At 33.8% G+C, this 24,179-nt stretch overlaps 1 protein-coding gene across 13 annotated transcripts in view; it reads left to right on the forward strand.

The window, feature by feature from the left end:
- FOXP2 (forkhead box P2) overlaps positions 1–24,179 on the forward strand; it is a 548,304-nt gene that overhangs the window by 56,993 nt on the left and 467,132 nt on the right. For 11 of the 13 annotated variants that reach the window (XM_059171620.1, XM_059171629.1, XM_059171619.1 and 8 more), the window contains one exon: positions 9,695–9,839. The exons of the other annotated variants lie outside the window; for them this stretch is intronic. The gene's annotated coding sequence lies outside the window, so the exon portion shown is untranslated. The remainder of the gene's footprint in view (positions 1–9,694; positions 9,840–24,179) is intronic. 13 annotated transcript variants of the gene reach the window in all.

Below are 24,179 nucleotides of genomic sequence, written 5' to 3' on the forward strand. Positions count from 1 at the left end.
ACAAACAGACTAATAAAAACAGAGTGAAACAAACGAAGGAATACTATTGTGGCATAATGTTAAAATTCCTTGACTTTGAAACAAAATTTCGAAGATGTAGAGTTGAGGTTGCAAAAACATATTAAATAAGTGGGTGTATTTTACTCAAATGAGAAAACTTAATTTTTATAATAAGTTGTGGTCTGATTTAAATTTGATTTTTGTGAAACTTCTGTTTAAGAAGTAGTTCATTATTTTTATGTCAGCTTGAAAATTGTGTGCTTTATGCTGTTTTTGTTCTTTCATAAAGGAGACAGGGTTTGTGGTCTTAATAATTAAACTTAAGTACATGTGTGTGAATGTGTGTGTGTGTTTTCTTTTTCAGTTGTGTCGCACCAGGACCTTTTATTTATAATTCAGGCATTCTTCAGACTTTACAAACCTTTTGCATTTATTTGAAATTAATTTACTTCTAAAGAAAGTAAGGAAAATAGTTTGCATTTTTTTCCATTCAATATTAACTTAATCTAGACATTGTAGCTTTGTGATTGTAACATCTTTTGACAAGCAAATTAGACCGTAGAAAGAGCATCTAACTTGGAGCTTGGGGCATATGGTTCTACCTTCTGCAAATGTAACTCAAAAACAAGTCACTCTGTTCGGTGAGGGGTCTGTTTCTTTACTTTAGTGTGCAAGGGGAAAAGTAGCCTCTTATTTTGGAGAAAATTATAATCTCAGTAGAAAAAGGTACCTGTCTAACTTGAAGCTGAAAGTAAGAGAGATTAAGAAACTCATGCATACAATTTCATTATTTTTACAATCCAAAAACCTACTTGAATATACAAAGTTGTTAAGGAAAACAATTAGGGTAGCAGAAATTTAGTAGTGTAGTTATTTTTGTTATTATCCCAGCAATTAGAATTATTAATCCTATGAAAACTAAGCTATAATAAAAATAATGCTATTTAATGCTATAAATGCTATATTATATTAAAAATTATATATTATATTATAATGCTATAAAATTTAGTGCCTGGTATGTTATAGCATGTAAGCATGGAGAAAAGAATTGACTGAAATGATCAATTGAACACATTATTTTTACATGTCAACATTCCTATTTTAGTTTATCTTATCTAGGACTAATAAGTAAAATAGCCCAGTATATACTCATCTTGGGATTTTAAGATGTGAGTAAAGATGAGCAAAGGTCTATTGATCAGTTTTTAGTTCCTATTGCCATTTTATACGCACACTTCTACAGATGGTGGAGTTTTGACTGCCCATCAGAGCACCAATACCTTTGAGACAGCTGTTTTCAGATAAACCTCTCTTACATGCTTTAGGTCAAGAGTAGTCAAACCTGTTAAAGCACCTGCTTTTGCATATGCAAATCTGTTGTTTTGTCATGTCATTAAACAAGAAGAGGTAACAGTCTCTTGTGGTTGTAAATAAGTCTGGAACATCGCCTACATGAAATGAAATCCAGCAAAAAGACAACTGTGATTTCTGTTGTGTAGTCATGGGAGGTTGCTACTCGTTCGGGGCTTTGTTTCTGGAAGACTGCCTGTAATTCGGAGGGAGAGTAGAGAGGCAAGTTTATGTTTGGAGGCAAGAACAGGGAAGGTGTTTGCTGTCATTGACTGTAGGGTAGTTGTGAAGTTTGACATGCCCAGAAGCTACTGAATACCATGTGGGGCCCCCGTACACTGCATACCTCAGTTTTCATCATCTGGTGAGCCTGCAGCAGAATTTCCAGGCACTGGAGTCGACAACATGTCTACTTTGGTTTGGAGCTGATTGATCCACGGAACAGAACATGCTTGTGGGATCTTCCTTTGCTATAGAATGACATAAATGATTGAAATGCTTTCTTTAGGAAAAAAAAAAAAGTTTTATTTGTTTATAGACCTTACTGCTTATGGGAAAAAATTGTCAAACAGTAACGCAAGCAGAGTTTGCTGGAAACTTTCATTAATGTTTGCGAATTATTTCCTTGTTCAACTTTGATACATTAGACAATTGAAGAGAAGAGTGGGTAGAAGGAAATTATTTCTTTATTTACTATTTTTCTTAAAGAGTAGGGGCATATAAGAAAAATAGTACCTCAGGATTTGCAAATTGACTGAAGATTTTACTCTGTGTTGCCATAGTATGCTGTGGGGGAGGAAAGGGAAATGCTGGAATCAATGAACAAATGTTGCATGCTGTCATTTTAGATTACATTATTTTACTGTGAAGTTGTTCCTAATTTTCATTGTGAAAAACAATGCAAAATGCGTATGACCTAGAAAATGATAAAAATTTGTTAATTTTGTTAATTATGTTGAAGTGTGTTTATTCTGACATGGATTTACAATAAGCAGGAGTAAAAATACTATTTTCTAGCTTTGGGAGAAAATTAAAAATTCTTCCCTGACCTTTTAACCTTGTCAGATGATTTCCCTGCTCTTGACACAGTGCATTATATTTGCAAAGGTTGGAAGTTAACTCTTCAAGGTACCAGACATCATTTTTATTGGGATATTAATTCTCAGAGGTGCTAATCTCATCAAGATTTGTAGGCATTTTCTTTCATAGGCCATTCTGATTTGTAGCTCTTTCTTTTCACAGCAGTATTAAATACCAAACCTTCTCTGATATGGAAGTTCATTAGAGATATGTCTTTGATGGCAGCCCTTTCCTGGCTTCAGTTTCAAATACCTTGATGTAAAGCTTAAGAAGCCATTGTGTTGTAAGCCCTCCTTGATGTGCCTTATTTAGATCTGCATAGTAAATCAAGGAAAGTAAATAACAAGGCAGCAGATGGAAGCATGGAGATAAGGCCAGTGAACAATTGTATTTGTATTTTGTTATGATGTTGACAGGAGCTAAAATTCACTAATCTAGTTCAACTGATCTGCATTTCAAAGAAATCTCATTTAGCAGCAACTTGAAGGTTTGTAGGATAAAGTTCTTTTATTGCAGCTTTTATTGCATTCTTTGCTAATTTATCTGGTCAAGATTTAGCCTTGCTTACTTAAAGCTGCAAGCATGTTACAAGGAGTCTTAAATACTAGGAAAGCATTAATGTCTAGACTATGAACTGAAGGTAATTACATATCCAGCGCTGAATAGGGTACATTTAGAAAATACTGTTGTTCAAACTCAATTGTCAGGGCAATATAGATAAGGTAGTCTTTTTTTTACCCCTTTTACTGCTTGTTTGGGCTGAGATTTTTTTTTTTTTCCATATCATAAATAAGCTAATATACAACTACTCAGAAATTATACATAAAATGAGTAGATCTCCTTTAAATATATATTTATTGGTACTTACATTGATTGTGCCCTTTTGAGAATGGAAGATTATTAATTTTAGAAGTGTGATATCCTTATTTGAGTCTGCAGTTATGAACGTGTATAATATATAAGTAAAGTATGTTTAATGTGAAATTCAATGTGTTGTAATGAGCGTGCTCTGTAGACCACAAGTACAAAGAATCTTGGTGTTTTCTAATTTATAGGTGTTATTTATATATATATATGTAATTATATGTGTTTATTTAATGGAAATTGGTTATTTGAAATACAGTTAGAGAAAATAAATATTTTATGTGTATATTTATGTATTAACTTAATTTTTAGTAAGTTTGGCTTGCATTGGTTCTGAAAGGAAAGACTACTAGATTAGAACAGTTAAACTGAGCTCATGTCCCATCTGTGCCACTTACACTCTCTGAGATCTTAGATAAATTACTTTCTTCTGTGAATCTCTGCTGTAAACTACAGAGGGATGGGGTGAGCCAGTGACAAAAGAAGTCTTGGCAGTTAGAAGATCCTGGTCATTCATTGATAGCTCATTTTATGAGGCATGAGGCATCATGCTTGAACAAAAGTTTATGTAAGTAGGTTCTCTTCCCTAAAATAACTTAGGAGTGAATATTCCATTTTCTGAAATTCACTGCTAATCAAAGTAGAATTTGAAATATAATTTTGTACTTTTTCTAACTCTAAACAATACCTTGGGTGTTCCCAGATTTGTTGGGTATACTGGTTTTGATTTTACTTTTCATAAACTGCAAAGGATTACTTCAGCAGTCTTTATAGAGAGATTTATCATTTAAAATACATTGGCGTATGACAGGATTTTCACTAAAAACCTGTAATTTTGTTTTGAGTTCTAAATTTTAATGTTGATTTAAAACTTCAGAGCAGGTATTTAAAACCAAATATTTTATTTGACTACCTTAATGCGGTTTGTCTAAATGTGCTTTCTACAGAATAAGTCAAATAATGACTTGGTAGTTCTCCATGACACATATTTTTGACAGGCTTTTTTAGAGCTTGAAAGTAATGGTAATAAAAATTATTAAAAATAATTTCTAAGAAAGACACATGAGTAAGACATATTCTCTGTTTTCAGTGGTTTTTAATTTCATGTGAGAAATTGGATGTATAGATAGCTGGTAGATTAAGTGAACGGTTTTCAACAGAAGCTGGTGAGAAAGTGCTATGTGGGTTGATTACTCTGGCTAAGAGAATAAGGGAGTACTTCATGGAGGTGATGGTAATTGAATTGAGGCTTGAAAGGTATAGTACAGTTTGAACAAATAGAATTTGAGAGAGGCAATCTAGAGCAGATTGAGACTTTAAAGGCTGGTAAAGGCAAGCGTGAAATGTTTGGTTCTGTTCTGGAATGTAAAGGAGAGTAAGAGGAACAATATACAGGAGAGGCAGATTAGATGGATGAAAGGCCTTAGGTTTCAGGCTAAGAAGTTTTGGTTTATTTGGTAGATATTGAGGAACCCCTCCTGTTAAATGACACTAATTGATACACTAGTAAGAAAAGGTGCCAGGGAAATACTTGCATGATTTGAAGTCAAAGTTATTGAATTTAGGTATTAATGTGTTCTAATCCTCCCCCTATGTCAGTCTAAAAGATTATAAAAACATACATTTGGAAAACCTTGTCAGATATGGTATATTCTCCAAGTATTATTGGTTGGAGAGGTGTTTGAAGATATTTGTGGATGTGAGGGTTATGAATTTGAAATTGTCATTGGAGAAACAAAGAGGACTATCATTATAGAGGTGGAAGGGACATTGTTTTTAGAATGCTTTATGGAGACATCTTTTGGTATATATTTAAGAAAACTTGAGTACTCTTGAGTAAAGAGAAGGTTTGAGATATAATTCTGAAGATCTATAAGCCATTATTAATATGAAGAAGGGTCAGAACCAGAATATTCAAGTGAAGATGTTTAAGAGGCAGTGGAGGATAAAGAGCTGAGTCAAAGAGAGAATGGAAAATTGCACTCACAGGCTGTTTTAGATAATGAAATTAAATAGCAAGCATTTCTTACCATGTAAATGGATAATATACAAGAAGATTTTTTTACTGGTTGGTCAGAACACAGACTACTCTTAAGAAACCATGTTATATATGGCTTTTAGGTCATAGTCTAGCCATTCAGTTTGACCATGAGGTCAAAAAGGGATGGTCCATCACCCTTACAGAGCTTGCAAATCTTATTTATTAATATTTACCATTTAAAAAAAATATGAATTTTATCAGATCTTAAAAATTGAATCTTCTATGTCTCTGTCTCTCTCCCATACACACATGCTTTTCCAGCCTCTCTCGAAAATTCACATTTGGGAGGACTAAGCCTGCATTTTTTTTTTTTTTTAAAGATTTTATTTATTTATTTGACAGAGATCACCAGTAGACAGAGAGGCAGGCAGAGAGAGAGAGGAGGAAGCAGGCTCCCTGTGGAGCAGAGAGCCCGATGAGATGTGGGGCTTGATCCCAGGACCCTGAGATCATGACCTGAGCTGAAGGCAGAGGCTTTAACCCACTGAGCCACCCAGGTGCCCCCTAAGCCTGCATTCTTAAACAACGAATGAAGTAGTGAATACATTCACCTAAGGGGGGGTTAAACACCACCTCTTTAGAGACTTTACCCCAGAACCCTGCAACTTTGTTTTATCTTGCACCTGGCTGCTTTATAGTTTTATTTTTGGGTATTCTGTGAAAATGTATTTGGAAAACTTTGTCAGGTTGGGTGTATTCTGCAAAGATTAATGGTGGGAGAGGTGTTTGAAGATATTTGATGGATGCAAGGGCGATGAATTTGAAATTATCATTGGAGAGTTGGAAAAAGGACTATCATTATAGAAGTGGAAGAGACTTTATAGAATCATTGAATATTTAAGAGAACTTGATTGCTCTTTTGTGAATGATATTTTTTGATCCTCATGATGTATTTGTCTACCATATTATTATTCCTAGTAATTTTTGCCTTGAAACCTAACCACTGCATGTAATAACTTTTAAAAAATGAGACATGCTTAGATTACAAATGAGATAGCAGGAATAGATTCCCTGTCATTCTAGTAGGCTTGGATATACCCCCCCTTGCCTTCTGTTGCCTGTAAATCGTCCACAGGACTTCATTCTTCATTCCCTCCTTAACTGTTGGTTGTTTCCTGGGCGAGAAAGAAGATTACCAGGTTCACATTTCAGAAATCAAACAAAAAAGTGAAAAACACTTAGGTTGTGTTGTGGAGTATGGGTTAAGGGAGTTAAGACTGGAGGAAGGAGATTGAATATTCAGTAAGAACTTTAAATCTGAGGGTCAGGAGAAAGGTGTTGACTGGATATATGTGTTTGGGACTCACTACCAACAAGTAGAGGTTAATGCTGGAAGTCGAATGCCTGTTAAGGACAGAAGAGGAATAGAATGAAGTCTTGGAAAAAAGTGACACTGAGGAGGTAACTGTAAGAATAGGACTAGCAGACACTGAAAAAAGGTCTGAGAAGTAGGAGAGGAATCCATCCAGAAAGAGGGGTGTCATGTAAGCCAAAGGGAGAGTTTTAAGAAGGAAGATGTGAAAAATAAGCTGAGTGAATGCGAGAAGTTCAGCAAACCCAAGAATTAAGAAGTTCACATTTGGATTTGTCCGCTAGGAGGTGATTCCTATGCTGATTATAAGATGTTTAACTTCCAGGATGTGAAGATTTAGTAAACCTTTGACCATCTGTGTGAATTTGTTAATGTGAAAAGAATGGAATTTTGTTTATTCTAATCCCAACAAAATATTTTTGTCACATAATAACATCATGAAAAAAAAGAAAAACAAAAATGTGTTGATAAAAAATAATCAAATGATGAATGAATAATAAATTAATGATACTTCTAGTATCATTTAGTGTTATATTTTAGTGAATATATAAAGTTATCATCTAAACTGGGATACTTGTAAGAAGGAAAGGGTAACTATGAGTAATTTTAGTACATATAAACCTTATCTATCCCAGGTAATCAAGGAGGAATGCTCACCTTGATTATAGTTCATGTTTATTGAGTGCTAGCTATATGCCAGACACTGAGATGAGTTCGTTACCAGTTTATATGATTTAATGACTGAGGTTTTGGTTGCCAACATTCATAATTCTGTCTTTGTATATACTGAATTTACTGACAGAAATGCTGTATATAATTTTGATGACCTTATAGAACTTAACTATTTTATAAAAACACAAAAATTGGTACTTACTGTATGCCAAATTATGTCCTAGGGAATGGAGAAATGAAGACGATTAAATACATGGTTCTCATTGTTAATGATGTACCTGTGTGACTGAGAAACTCTGAGAACAGAATTTCAGTATAATGTGGTAAATATCATGTTGATAATATAGTTTATAAGGGCCACAACTTGTATTTTAAACATTATGTCCTGTCGTTTTTAAGGTTAAGTTTAGAGTGTTTTTGAACTTTGTAAGGTAGAGTTTGCTTTTTTGTTGGAAAAAAAAAAATCACCAATGAAAAAGACAAGGTATAGCTAACTGTGTGTTTAAGTGGGGTTTTTGCTGTCATGGAAAGTATGTTCTGTGTATGTGCACATGTGTATGTGTGTGTGTGAGAGAGAGAGAGAAAAAGAGAGATCAGTTCTGTATCACAAAGGGATACATTTCCATATCTATAATGTAATTTTAGCCACACTCAAGCTATATTCTGTGAAGGGTCTGGCATATTTCTCTGACACATCTGGTAGATATGTGTGGCATTAATTAGCATAGGTATTGCTATAAATGACATGTCAGTCCAAAACAACAAAAAGTATTTGTTACTGATGTCAATCATTCATCCTTTGTCAGTTCAAAAGGCTTCCCTAAAGGAATGCACATTGATCTTCACTGATCCAAAATACAGCAAAATCATTTTTGTGTTCTAGAAACAAAAGTGGAACTACCTGTGTTTGAAAAGCCATATGGAGATACTCGTACAAAAAGTGCGCATTTATAAATTTGAGTTGTAAGACTGTTAAATTAGACCAAGATTAATTGAATCTTTTGAAAAGAAAATAGGGTTTTCTGTAATCCTAATCTTGTTTTGAGTGTTTTCTTCCTCAAAGCCTTAATTTTTGGTAGCTTAATTCGTGTTTTTGTTTCACCTTGAAATAATTTTGAGGTATGTCAAGTAAATGATTACAAGTATCCCTTACAATGTTTAAAAACAAAAATGATCACACAGGTATCAATTTGTGACTATATTGATGTCTGAAAGAGGTACTCTTCTGTCTACACATACCTGGTTTTGTGGTTGGCTATTCTGGTATAGATATCGATGGATTTTACTACAATCCCATCACATTTATCTTTTTGTAATTATAATCACAAGTGTAAAACTCATATTTCTAAGCAAAAACTGGCTTTAAAGGATACATTCCCCCCCCAATCTATATTTTATTTACAACTCTTTTCCAAAAGCTCCCCCTACATTCTAATTTATTATTAAATGGAGAGCAATATGAATGACTTTAAGATAAGGCAAGAGAGTGTGGTCTAGGGTGTGGTACAGTTGAAGACATTTATCTTAATATTTCATTTTAATGAGGCAGAAAATATCCATTAGTAGAAAACTATAATTTGATAACGTTTGTAGAATACAATTAATTCTCTTAAAATTATGAATGTTCATACCACCAAAGATCAGATAACCACACGTCACATTTCTGTGTCCTTGTTAAGGTTTGTATGTGTTATATTTTTACATCGTACAGATTTGCTAGAGAATTAACATGAAATGGGATTGACGATGTATGTATGTTATACACTTTAATTTGATCAACATGCTTTGTTTAAATAGCAGTTCCTAACCTTTGTCTCATCTTTAAAATTTTCACTCCAGATCTCTTGCCCTGCCTACAGATCCTCTGCTATCTGTTTCCAGTCTGTCTCATGCTCTTGAAATCATCTTTTTTTATTATTCCATTAAAATTTTTTAAAAATGGATTTTCCTTTACACTTTTCTAATCATCCTGTAATTCTTTAGCTCTAAGACATTAAAATGAATGAGTAAAAATATTTGATACCTAATCGTCTCTGCCAGTCCATTCAAACTCATGGATTTGCAAAATTATGTTAAAGTCTTTTAAAAATACATTTGAGTAGGCTTTTGTAGTCATTTGGATTTTGAATATTAATTTTCTCTTGCTATGCTGCTTAGCCATAAAAATGAAAAAGAAGATAGATGTGGGTTTCTTTTAGTGGTGTTAATTTAAAGTACTTGATTTATTTATTATAATATTCAACAATGGCAATTCCTATTTTCTCTGTTCACATCAGATCCAACAGAAAATAATGAGAAGCCCCCACCCACCAGCACAGTAAGAAAAAGTTTGATGCATTTTGTAATAATTGATTAAAAGTATAATTTCCCCCTAGATCAAACAAATAATAGAAGTCTGTTGAAGCTTTGTCCTGACCTATTCTGGAAGTAGAAGAATACCCTGGAGAAAGGAGCATTGTAAGCACAAAGAATAAGACTCCTCAATCCTGGGAGAGAGAATTAAAGTCTAACCCTCCAAATGTAAGTCATCTGTACTCTCTATTTTCCATCCCTCAGTTTTTGTTGGCTATTCAGGTATTAGAAGAGAAATATGTAATAAAAATATTTGGATTTTTTTCTGTACAAAATATACAGGTATTTTGCTTGGTAACTTTAAATTCCTATTTGTGTTAACATTTTCTAAATAGTAACATAAGGTAATGCTTTGCAATAATAATATTTAATGCAAAATGGATTATTTTTAATTTTTTCTTCTGGCAGAGAACTGGTAAGAATTTTGAGAGTATTCTGATGAAAAGAAGGTAACTTCCTTTGATTTAATATCTGCAATTGTGCCATCATAATCCCTTTTTGCTCTAAACTTTAGTTCTTTCTTTTTCTTTTATATTTCTTTATATCTGAGAATAAGACTATCTTAATATATCTATTTAAATCCACCTTCCAGTAAAAGAGACATTAAGTCCTATTTTTTCACTTCACATAGTGGAACTGAATTGGAATGAATTTGTATCCATAATCCACTATAAAAATATATAAATTTTGTCAGCTCAGTGTCCTGGAAAGACTGATTCCCTATCTTGTTAGGAAGAACTTAAAAGATGTGTTTTGTGATGATAAAGAAAGATAGAGGGCGCCTGGGTGGCTCAGTGGGTTAAGCCGCTGCCTTCGGCTCAGGTCATGATCTCAGGGTCCTGGGATCGAGTCCCGCATCGGGCTCTCTGCTCAGCAGGGAGCCTGCTTCCTCCTCTCGCTGCCTGCCTCTCTGCTTACTTGTAATTTCTCTCTGTCAAATAAATAAATAAAATCTTAAAAAAAAAAAAAAAAAAAGAAAGATAGAATTCAGTTGTGGTTTAGAAATCGGTAGAAAGATTGATAATCAAAGGCAATACTTGTTTTGAGAAAATTATTGGGAAGAAATTTCTTGGCAATCACAACTTTTATCTGAAAGGTGATTTAGTGCATCATCCTTGTGATAAGGACACTTGATATGTTGTATAATGGCTTAACTGCCAGAAATCTGACTTTTGCTTACCAGTTGATAACCCTTCTCTCTCTTCAGTGAAAGAATCAGTGAAAGAGTATTGATTTGATTTTTAAAAGTCTGAAGCATGAAAATCAATATTTATTAGAATTGGGTACAACCAGATTATACGTCCCCCCCCCAATTACCTCAAAAATTGAAACATAAATTTGTATAGGTCTTGAATGTGATACTCTTATTGATATAACATCTGACAAAGTTGTCAAACTAGTCTGCAGTAAGAAATCTTCAAAATATCTAGGTTCACATTTAATCTTTTGTTTAGAACATCTGATAGAGCCTTGAAACACTGTGGCCATTCCTGATAGTCTATAATTGTAAGTTAGGATTTTTTAATTTAGCTGAATCCATGTATAAAAAAAGAAATTTTTGTTTATTATCTTAGATAAATTTTTCTATCATTGAACTCTATAGCAATGCCTTGGAGAAACACTACAAACATTATTATTCCTTTCACTGACATGACACAATTGCTCCTCATTTATAACTTTAGTATTTGTTATTGAAAAGTATTGCAAAATTTTTAAAAAGTTATTTAAATTTGATGAGTGAGTAGTGAATTCTTATTTACAAGTTTGAGGTTGATGAAGGATTGGAAAATATTGTTTACAGAAAACTTCTGTGATCCTCTACTCTACAGCAATGAAAATAGATAAAAGTATAGCAACAGTAACATGGTTGAATTCCATAAACATAATGTTGAGTAAAAAAACCTAAGTATGCATATATGAGTTCTTCTTTATAAAGTTCCAGAACTAGAGTATAGTGTGTAGGATGCAAAAAGTTATTACAACAAAATTTTAGTTAAATTCTAGGTAGGTACTAGAAACTAGGGTAGTTTCTTGGAGCTTCTGGTGTGTCAGCTACATTCTGTTTTTTCACTAGGCTGGTGGTTGCATGGGTATTTATGCTATGAAAAGCCATTAATGAAAAGCTAGGTGTGTCTCTGCTAAGATCAGGTACAAGGCAAGGAGTCCTTACCATTCCTGTTTAATATTATACTGGAATATACTTAATATTATACTGGAAGTCCTAGCGAAGGTGGTAAGATAAGAAAAGGAAATGAAAGGCAATACAGATTGGGAAGGAAGAAATACAACTGTAAATTTGCAGATAACATGATTGTCTATGTAAAAAATCTCAAAGAATCAACCAAAGAAAACCTCCTGCAACCAATAAACGATTTTAACAAGGTTACAGAAAACAAGATTAATATACAAGTCAATTGCTTTCCTGTGTACCAGCAATGAACAACCGGGATTTGAAATTAAGAATACAGTACCATTATATTAGCACCAACAAAGCAGAAACCCAAGTATAAATCTAATTATGTGTGTGTGTGTGTGTATGTGTGTGTATTAGGAAAACTACAAAAATTCTGATTAAAGAAAATCAAAGCTCAAAATAAATGGGGAGATATTCCATGTCCCTGGAAAAACATACACAATATATCGTTATAATGTCATGTCTTCCTTTCTTGATCTATGTATTCAATATAATCCCAGTAAAATCCCAACAAGTTATTTTGTGAATATTGATAAACTGAATCTTAAGTTTATATGAAAAGACCAAAGACTGTAAATCACCAATATAATATTAAAGAAGAGGAAAGTTAGAGGGCTACACTTGCTGACTTCAAGACTTTGTATAAAGCTACAGTAAGCAAGATGGTATGATATTGATGAAAGAATAGACAGATCATTAGAACATGAAGAAGAGTCCAGTAATAGACCCCACAAGTATAACTAACTGATGTTTGACAGTTATAAAGGCAATTCATTGGAGAAAGGACAGTTCTTTCAAAAGTGGTACTGGAACAATTGGACATTCATATGCAAACCTTACACCTTACATAGACTCAAACCTTACACCGTTTACAAAAATAAATTCAGTGTGGGTCATGGGGCTAACTTTAAAGTGAAACATTATAAAATTGTTGGAAGATAACATTGAAGAAAATCTAAGTGGCCTTGGACTTTGAGATGACTTTTTAGATAAAATGGTTAAAGTGCAATTCATGAAAGAAAAAAATGAAAAATTGGACTTCATTGAAATGAAAAAATTACACTCTCAGGAAAACACTGCTAAGAGAATGAAAAGACAAGTCACAGACTGGGAGAATATATTTAATAAAACCCATGTCTGTTAAAAGACTTGTATCTAAAATATACAAAGAACTCAACAATAAGAAAGCACATAATTCAGCTAAAAAGTGAAAAGAGCTTTAAATAGAGTTAATGAAAGAAGACCTAGAGATGGCAAATAAGCATATGAAAAGATGCTCAGCATTTATTTCATTAGGGAATTGTGAATTAAAACAATGAGATACCACTGCATACCTATTAGAATGGCTAAGATCCAAAACACTGACAGTATCAAGTGCTGTCAAGGATGTGGAGCATCCAGCACTCTCATTCATTGTTGGCAAAGTAGAAGGCAAAGTGATATAGCCACGTTGGAAAACAGTTTGGCAGCTTATTAGGAAGCCAGACATACATCATGCATATTACCATGCAGTCTGGCTATTGCAGTACTCGGTAATTACCCAAATGGGTTGAAAACTTATGTCCACATGAAAATTTGCAGGAGAATGTTTATAGAAGCTTTATTCCTAATTGCCTAAACTTGGAAGCAACCAGTATGTTGTCCTTCCATTGGTGAGTGAATAAACTAGCTGTGATATATACATTCAATGGACACTTCAGTAAGAAAGTGAAATGACCTATTAAGCCACAAAAATACATGGAAGAAACACAAGTGAATGTTACTGAGTGAATGAAGCCATCTGAAAAAGGCTACATACTGTATGATTCCAACTATATGACATTCTGGAAAAGGCAAAACTATGGAGACTGAGAAAAGATCAGTGGTTTCCAGGGCTGAGGGGAGGGACTGATGAATAGGTGGTTTTTTTAAATTTTTACTTATTTTTTGAATAGGTGGGTCTTTAGAGTAGTGAAACTGTTCTGTATAGTAATGTAAGTGCAGATACATGACATTAAAAATCCAAAGAGCTGTACAACACTAACATGAACCCTAATGTGAACTCTGTACTTTAGTTAATAACAGTGCTTTAATATGAGTTCATCAGTTGAAGAAAATGTACCACATTAATGCAAAATGTTAATAACAGTAGAAACTTTATGTATTCTGGAGATAGGGAAGAGAATGTATATGGGAACTCTGTGCTTTCTGCTATGCTTCTCTGTAAATATAAAACTGCTCTAAAAAAATAACATCTTTTAGATAATTTTTTGCAAATCTGATGTAATTTAAAAGATTAAAAAGCAGTCTCCGTGATTCTGTTAATTAGAATTCTGAGAAAAGGTGAGATAACTTCAGATTTGATCTATGTACTCTGAATATTCAAAGTTAAAAAGATATAATTTAAAATCAATTTTTTGTGATCTCACAAAGCATTGTATTTTATTTGGGGGAAGTGCTAATGTCCATAAAGTTAGTCTTCTATACTTGAATATATTTAGTAACATATTATGAGAATTTATTTATGTAGCATAAAACTTGTCTTTATTTTAAGGTAGACATTTCAGTTTTGATTTTAAAAATAGATAGTTTTTCAATAATATACCCCAACCTCATTCTGTAATAATGAAATACTCATCTTTATTGAGTCATTCATAGCTTCTTTCCTTAAATTTAATGCATTTTATGCAGTGGTCTATCATCCTCAGAAATGCTTTCTTACTTAAGTGGGACTTTAATTTGTTAATTTTAACATTAGTATGTTGTAAAAGAAATGGAAAACACAGATGCTCTTTGTATTCCTTTTTTGAATACAAATTTTCAAATACAGATTCAGTTTAAAAATACCAGATAGAGACTTCTTCCTAGTCCCTTTTTAAATTTTTTCTTTCCTACTTCTTTCTTTCCCTCTTCCTTTTTCCTTTCTCTCTCTCAATATATTCTATTGTTTAATTTTCTAAGGAGTGAATATAATCTTATTTAACTGGTTGACATTAACAGAAATGAGGAATTTATTATTCATAACAATGAAATAGAAAAATCCCCCTTTTCTTAAGATTCTGGATATAGCTAGGCTCAACACAAATGTCTAGGGAGAATGCATCTGTTGCTATTGCATTTTTTTTGTTTCTCTGAAAACTTGGCATTTGTAATATATCTATGATTTTGATTTGTCTTGGCCAAACCCCAGATTACCAAGGAATTACATTTTGAACATATTCAACTAAGAATTATCTTTGTAGCAACTTTTCCTTTGCCATATTGAAATTTTGGGAATAAAATCAGATTTTGTTTCAGAAACCAGCTATGTTTCTTCAGAGTGCCAGAATGATTTTTTTTTTTTTTATGTTAAAGAGACACAAAGCAATACTTAAAATCTAAAACTTATTTTAAGCATACCATGTAGGAAAGAGTCCCATTTTTGCTTTTGACAGACCTGGGTTCAAATGTTTGTTCTGCCATGTAATTTTTTTAATATTGATCTTGGGTAAGTTTGGTATGTGAGGAAAAAAAACAATAATTTATAGGGTTAGATAAAGATTAAATCACCAAACACAAAAAATACCTGCACATAGCAGGTACTTAATTAATGGTAGTGGTCTTGCTCTTACTTATTTTCTATATATATAGAAGTGTGTGTATAAATAAATGTGTATATGTGTTTATATGTATTTATATGTTTGTATGTATGTTTCTCTTTCTCTGTTTCTCTTTCTCTTTCTCCCTCTATATCCATCTATATATCTCTATCTCTATATACAGCAATGTGCAATGAGTAGTCATTTATTTCATTTGTTAAGTTCTGAAGCAGAGAATTCTTCTGGAAAGGAAAGAGTTCTGGAATTTAGGAAATATGCATTCTGTTACCACATGGAAATATTTAAAGACCTATTATTTCTTCGTGCCCTAGTATTTCTATAACTTTATATTAATGTACCTAGAATGTTTATAAAGTTTTAAAAGAAGATAAAAAGAATATGTTTCCTTCATAAATTCCCAGCAGACAACAGAATTCTTTTTTTAAATCTCATTCAATGTGTAATTCAGAGAATGATGTATTAGTACATTTTGATTGGAGTTCAAAAAATGTGCATTGGTCAGTTTGAGAAGATGTATGGGAATATGGAAAATAAAATAACTTATTAATGCCTGAAAAGGGACATGTCAGTTTTAACAAGACAAAAAATGCAAGGTGGAAGTTGAGTCTTTCTGAAAAATTGATATTTGCTATGCTTTAGTTTTCACTAAATAACAAAACACCTGTTTCTTGGGGCAGCTTTGTACAACTGTCTCCATAACTGATCTGAATCTTTCTAGAGTAGAAATTCAACAAAATAAAGTATTAACTCTCCATGTTCTCTTACAGTAATACAGACTTTTTAGTAGAAGCAACTCTTAATATCTTAAGAAAGTAGCTTATATATCTTTGTCTGAATATCTTACCTGAGTTTGTGTCTTGTGTTTTCTGAATATCTACCTTAAATTTTAACTAATTGGCTGCTCTCTGACACTGAAAGAAGGGTCGTGACAAAGAACAGAATGCTTAAAGAGGCAGAAGTGAAATCTATCGGGCATGGAAGCCTGAGTAATTGTTTTGAAGTGATTATTATTTTTTTAAAGGCAAAAAATACTTAAAACTTATTTTTCCTATACCTCTTCATATTTTAAAGAAAAAGCGGTGAGGGTAAAACTTGTTGTTAAACCCAAAGTGGTGGGTAGCCTCCAAATTCTTTTGAAAGATCGGTTAGTTACACATTGAATCCGCTTCCAAGTTAATGATGCAAAATCATATCTGGGACAAGGGCCTCAGGATTCCTGGAATGAATAATTTCTTTTAGTGGGCCTATTGGTGATCTAGTTTCGTAGAGTTGACAATTCTGTCCATGCAACCACTATTACTTGTGTGCCCCATTTTGATTCTAGCCCTGTGGAACAACATAAAGGAACAACAAATTGCTCTTGAATCAGGTATCAAAGAATAGTTTGAAGGTGTATGTTCTCCCCAGATAGGTTTATCTAAAGGTCATTTCTCCTGGATGTTCTTAAATGTTTAATGATTTTATTATAGAACAACTTAAAAGACAGAAGTTTTCTTTTGGCAAATCAGAGTATACCATTTTTTCTATACATGGCCCATATTTTAGGTTTGTCCAAAAGGCATTACATTTACTAAGACTTAATGTCTTCACCTTAAGTAAACATCCATCAGCCATCTCAGATAACTTAAGCTTTATGAAAACATTTGTTAATGGGCAAATTTTGTTAAGAATGCTTTTCACTTAAACATATTTTAAGTATTCTCCCAGAATCCAAAGTGATAGCTTTCTTTAAGATTTTTAAGATATTGTAGGGGTGCCTGGGTGGCTCAGTGGGTTAAAGCCTCTGCCTTCAGCTCAGGTCATGATCCCAGGGTCCTGGGATTGAGCCCCGCATCAGGCACTCTGCTGGGCAGGAGCCTGCTTCCCTTCCTCTCTCTCTGCCTGCCTCTCTGCCTACTTGTGATCTCTGTCTGTCAAATAAATAAATAAATAAAATCTTAAAAAAAAAAAAAGCTATCTGCAACCAAATCTATTTAAAAAAAAAAAAAAGACTTAAGGTATTGTAAATGTTCAGAAAATAACACAATAGGCACCTACATACCCGAATTTGACATGTTAATATCTTGTTATAGTTTCTTCAGATTTCACTCTTTAAGAAATGCAATACCACAAATATAGTAAACGCTATATGCTTTCATTCTTTTCCTTTTTCTTTGTTGAAAGATACTACACTGAAGTTGGTGTTTATCTCGATTCTTACACTTTTGTTTTCTTTTTAGTTTTTAAGGTATTTTGTTTTGTTTTTAATTTTTATTTTGAGAAAAAGGCGGGAGAAGGGTTGGGGAGAGAGAATCTCAAGCAGAGTCCACACGGAGTTCGGATCTGGACATCAGGCTCCATGTCACAACTCTGAGATCATGACATGAGCTGAAATCAAGATTCATCTACTTAACCAACTGAGCCAACCAGATGCCCCAAACTTTTGTGTTTTTTTGGTGATTTTAAAATTTATGCAGCTGGCATCGTATCAAGTCTGCCCTTCTGAGAAATTTTTTCCTTCAAAACTATTTTTAGGGGATCTACCCATGTTGATATACACAGGTTTGATATTTTAGTATTTTTAGTAAGCTTTTATTGATACACACAGTACATTTATGATTTTTGCAGTAATATGAAAACTGCAAAAATCATAAATTATATCTTGATGAGTTTTCACAGAATGAATGCATCTGTGTGACTAGTACCCAACTCAAGAAGTAGCACATTACTGGTACTGTAAGGTTCCCCATCCTCCACCAGGGACACCTTATCTTGACCTCGCACAACATAGATGAGTTTTGTCTGTTTTTGAATTTTATATAAATGGAACAATCTAACATATAGTCTTGTGTGTCCGGCTTCTGTTTTTCATACTAGGCATATGAGCTTCCTTGTAAATATCTATCCTAAGTGCTGTCTAGTATTCCATTACATAAATATGCAATTGTTTATTTCCGTTTTATTTTAGGACATTCACATTGTTTTCTTGTTTTTAACTGTTAGGCATAATACTACTCTGAAGATTTGTGTACATGCTCTTGGCATAAAATGTGCCTCTCTATAGTTAGGAGTAGAATTTTTGTATGACAGAGTGTCTACATCGTAATGTCAACCTAGTGTTTGCATCATAGATTACCTGTATCATAGTGTCAACATTAGCAGACACTTTGAGCGATCTTCTGAAATAGTTGTCAGAGTTCACCTCACCAGCATTGTAGGGAAGTTTGAGTTGCTCCATGTCTTGCCCACACGGAGGTGGTCTTTTTCTATTTTTGCTGTTTTGGTGGGTAATAGTTAATTAGCTTTAACTGCTTTAAACATTCCATGGTTTAAATAAAGCATGCTTGCTTTAAAATCCTTTCCTTGGTAGGTGAACATTTTGTTTTTCATTTTGTACTGTTTCGAACAGTACTATAGTGAATAATCTGTATGTATCTCTTTATGCACATGCTTGACAGTTTTGCTAAGGTTATAACTTGAAGTAGCATGTCTGAGTTTTATAATGCCATGTATTTATTTTTTCAATAGACTGCTATATTTCTCTCTAATGGGGTTATACTATGAAATGGTAATTTTGGTTTTATTATAAATCATATTCCTCAAGTACAGAGAATAAATGTTGCTTATTTAAAAGGCATTACGTAAAACTTAATATCCTAGAATTTGGGGAAATATTAGTGGGGAGAGATGTAACATGCTTCCCAGCACCTGGCATATAGATACAATAAAGCTTCTGTTACTATTGTCACTGTTAAAATTACTCATGATTATATTGCTATAAAATGCTCATTCTAATGTCCATGCAATTCATGTAAATTCTCCCGCCATCCATTTAAAGGTGCTTCCTTCAGTCTTGGAAACTTCTTTCTTTAATAGAGTTCTATTTTTACTGCATAATGGAGTCACTGCCTCCATTTGATCTTGGTTTTTGATTACCCAGCTGCCAATATACTGGGATAGTTGAGGCAATTTATATAATTTGAAAAGTTTATATAATAGATTTACACATTTGTGACATTCTTACTGAAGATTTGATCCTGAGCAAAATGGTGATATGAAGCCCAAATTTTGCTTTATTGTTCCTGTTGAGATTTATGTAAATAACTTGTATTTTTATGGTTTTTAGTAAATTACAAAACCTTTAATTTAGATTAAAGTGAGGTGGGTCAACATTTGTCTCAAAGAAACAAAACAGAGGCGCCTGGGTGGCTCAGTGGGTTAAGCCGCTGCCTTCGGCTCAGGTCATGATCCCAGGGTCCTGGGATCGAGTCCCACGTTGGGCTCTCTGCTCAGCGGGGAGCCTGCTTCCTCCTCTCAGTCTCTCTCTGCCTGCCTCTCTGCCTACTTGTGATCTCTCTGTCAAATAAATAAATAAAATCTTTAAAAAAAAAAGAAACAAATAGTTTATTTGTTGCCATTACTTTTTTAAAATAATTTTCATTTCTCTCATGACAGTTTTTTTCCATAATCCTTAATTAGTCTTGATCTAGTCGACCCCTAGTTTTTCTTTTAAGATGAGAAATGCATATTGCTATACAGAATCTCTTTTAGTCATCCTTGCTCATCATGGACATCAGCACTGTTTTCACTAACAAATGTGTTTTGAATTGACAAACCAAACTTTAATTCAAATATGCCATGTTTATTTTTTCAGAATAAAATTGTACATGTAAATTTTATCTAAGAACTCAATTTTTGCCAATTTCTTAATTTCTCAGAATTTTTTCTACTTAACTGTTAACTAGCATGCTAGTACAAAAGGTGATTTTGGTTTTCTTACACAGTTTTAAAATAACATTTTTATTGCATTCCTATTTTATGGATATTTTCTTATGGTTAAAGTCATCTGAATTTGAATTTGTCAGTTATTATTTCAAATCAAGTTATATTTGAATTTATACCTACATAGATTATGAATTTAGGTGGTTTAAAAAATACATTTTTTCAGTAGTTTCATTATAGAGTTGAATGCTAATATATATGCTTTTTAAATTCAAATACATGGAAAGAGTAATTTTTGTTTTCCACTAGATTTTAAGAATCAGTGTCTAAGGCATTTCCCACTCTCGTTACTTCCATGCAATATTTCTTCAACCCTGTGTTCCCAGTGCCCAGAGTGGTGCTGGTATACAGTCCTCATTCAATAAATATTTGGAGAGTAAATTGCTTTTAATGTTCTTTTTCAGAAAAGGACAGTGTCTCTTTACCCTGCACTACAAAGTGACTGTTAGCCTTCTACATTGAAGTGCATAGTGTTTGGAAGACTATGTTGAAATTATTATGAATTTTAATGGCTGAGCAGTTAACATCCCTTAAGGCTGCACTTGAAGAAAATGATCTTTGTTAAGTGAGCCAAAAATAGTTCTTTTGAGTTAAAAAAAAAAAAAAAAGTGCAAATCAAAAAAACTATCCTGTATTATGGTGGGTTCTTATTTAGCTTTTTAAAAATGTAGCAATAAAAGCATTGTTAGTGTAAGTCTACCCTGTGGGAGATAGGGATGTTGTCATCAGTGTTGAGAACTTTTTCTAAGGTATAACTTCTCTGTGATTTCTCTTCAACATTTTTTTTTTTTTGACCTCTGAACAAGTTTCCTGATGTACAAGATGAGACTGAATGATTGAATAAGGTACTAATTGATTCCTTGACCATCTTTCATTGAGGATCTGTGCTAGACCTTGTGGTAGTACATACAAAGGTGTGTTGGGATGCTGTAGTGCTTTCCACCTCTTCTGTGATCTTGGTCATGATTTCATAAATTGTTATTCTAGTATTGCCATTATATATTATTTTGGGAAGGAATGTATATAATTGTATATGCTTACTGATAGGCTAAACTAGAAGTCCTTCAATGATATTTTTAAAAAAGTTTTCATTTATTTATTTGATGCAGAGAGATATAATGAGAGAGGGAACACAAGCAGGGGGAGTGGGAGAGGGAGAAGTAGGCTTCCCACTGAGCAGGGATCCCAATGCAGGGCTTGATCCCAGGACCCCAGAATCATGACCTGAGCCAAAGGTAGATGCCTAAGGACTGAGCCACCCAGGTGTCCCCTTCAATGATATTGTTGATAAATCTATAGGACAGTTTTAATCTGTTACCTTCCTTGAAATTTTATCACTGCCGACTGCTTCCTCCCGTATCCTCTCCTGTTCTCATGTCATCTTCTCTCACTTACTCCTCTTGCTAAGTCTCCTTTGTGAGTTCTTTCTTTATCCACCACTTAAGTTTAGGTTTTTTCCTATGTTCTGTCTTCATCTGGTTACTCTGTATATACATCATTCTAGGTGAGTTAACTTATCCTGAAACCTTTGAGCTTAGTGTTGGGGACTCCTAGTTTTGTATTTCTAGCTTCTGTTTCTCCTCTGAGTTTGAGATCTACATCTGGAAGTACTTCCTTGATATCTCTACTTACATGGAATCTATCTAAAACTAAGGGATTGTAAGGGATGAATCACTACATTCTACTCCTGAAACCAGTACTACACTATATGTTCACCAACTTGAATTAAAAAATAATAAGAACAATCTCCTTGTCATCTCTTGTCTCACCTATTAAAAACATGCTCTCAATGATATTTTCTGTTTTAGTGAGTAACAAGCACTGTCAGACACTCAGTTGCCTATGTCAGAGATACTGGATCACCAGTATTAGGCCACCTGGACATCTCCCCCTTCTCTTCTTCACTCGCCTGGGTCTGTGAAGGCTAGACTGCAAAATTGATTGCAAATTTCTTTCTTTCTGCACATCCCACTGATACAACCCTAGTCTAAAACTTTTACTTTGACAACTGCACTGACTCTTCTCAATTCTCTATGCCTTCTCTTCCCTTAACTCACTAGGTAAGCAAGACTCAACGTTAAAAATAAAAATTAACTGATTTCTGCTTTCTTACTAAAATCTTACATTTGTTTTTCCTTGACTTTAGGGTCAACTACAAAGGAGCCCTTCAGAGCACAAGCCCTTGCAAGGATTGGACTGTGCCTCCCCTCCCCACCTCTCACCCAGAGTCATCTCTTTCCACTCAGCAGATTTCTGACTCTTCTTTCTTACATCCCTTACTCTGGCCTTATTTTATTAATTGATGATGTCAAGGTTTTTTTTGTGCCTTGTGGCGTTTGTGCATTTTGTTCCTTCTGTGGGACTCGGAAATGGATGCATAGAGAAAAAGATCAGAATGATCCTAAGATTTCAAACTTGGTAATTATGTTTCCTTTCTCATAGAGTTTATCCTAGTAAATTAATATACATATAGTCAAGCATCAAAGACCTTCTGTAACCTAAAATATTTAAGAACTCCTCTCTCTGTAGGGATTCCCATAGATACCTTGTGTTCCTTGTACATCTGTTCTCCTTGGACAGTGCTTCTCTGCTTGTATGGTAAATGAGCTCCAACTGTCATTTTTTTTTAAATTTATTTTTTATTTATTTTCAGCATAATAGTATTGATTATTTTTGCACCACACCCAGTGCTCCATGCAATCCGTGCCCTCTATAATACCCACCACCTGGTACCCTGACCTCCCACCCCCCACCTCTTCAAAACCCTCAGATTGTTTTTCAGAGTCCATAGTCTCTCATGATTCACCTCCCCTTCCAATTTACCACAACTCCCTTCTCCTCTCTAACACCCCATGTCCTCCATGCTATTTGTTATGCTCCACAAATAAGTGAAACCATATGATAATTGACTCTCTTGCTTGACTTATTTCATTCAGCATAATCTCTTCCAGTCCTGTCCATGTTGCTACAAAAGTTAGGAATTCGTCCTTTCTGATGGAGGCATAATACTCCATAGTGTATATGGACCACATCTTCCTTATCCATTCGTCTGTTGAAGGGCATCTTGGTTCTTTCCACAGTTTGGCAACTGTGGCCATTGCTGCTACCACAAAAGATGTGGTAGCAGATGTAGTGAAAAGAAGGGCCATCTCTACCCCAATGTTTATAGCTTCTACTGTCCTTTAACACCCAGTCCAAACGCAGCTTCTTGGAGGCTCTGAGCCTCCACAGCCATTGATAGTGGTTTCCTTGATGTCACCTGTGTGTATTTTGCAGCGGTACCTGGGACTTAGCAAAGTTAAGCAGCTTGTTCAGTTACTAAGTGACAGAACCATGATTTAAACTTTTCGCTTCTCTGACTTGAAAGCATGTCTTTATCTTTTGGTAGACACTGTCCTTATTTAATAAGTACTTATTAAATACATAGATTAATAAAAAATAAAATACTATGTGACCTAATCACTAAGAAAGGCTTGTATGGCATCAGTGAGATGAAGTAACTCAAATGACAGAGAAGATAAAGATTTGGCAGGAAGAAAAAAGGAAAGCCCTATCTGTAAGATGGTGCAACTTCTAAGCCAGTTAGGTTCCACCTTCCTTTGTAACTCCCCAAGATACCCAGGTTCTAAAAAAGGGTATGAGGCTAAACTTTGGTGAAATAGGCCATGAAATGAATAAATTCATTTTTATTAAAAGAGATAAACATATATCATATATATTCTTCTTGTGTTTTAATTGCTTTATGCATTTATGTCTCCCTCACTTGATTGTTAGCTTCTTTTGAACAAAGATATGCCTTATTCTTTCTTAGCATCTCCTATAATGTCTGGTTCTACTTGATAATTATTTTTTGTGTATAAAGTAAATGATGGTGTCTTATCTCTTTTTAACTTTAGGGACAAATTTCAAATATTTTCACAGAGTAATGCCACTGATAATTCATTTATACATACTAATAGTTGGAAGCACTGATGT

The sequence above is a fragment of the Mustela lutreola genome, chromosome 4 (assembly GCF_030435805.1).
Source record: "Mustela lutreola isolate mMusLut2 chromosome 4, mMusLut2.pri, whole genome shotgun sequence".
Lineage (NCBI taxonomy): Eukaryota > Metazoa > Chordata > Mammalia > Carnivora > Mustelidae > Mustela > Mustela lutreola.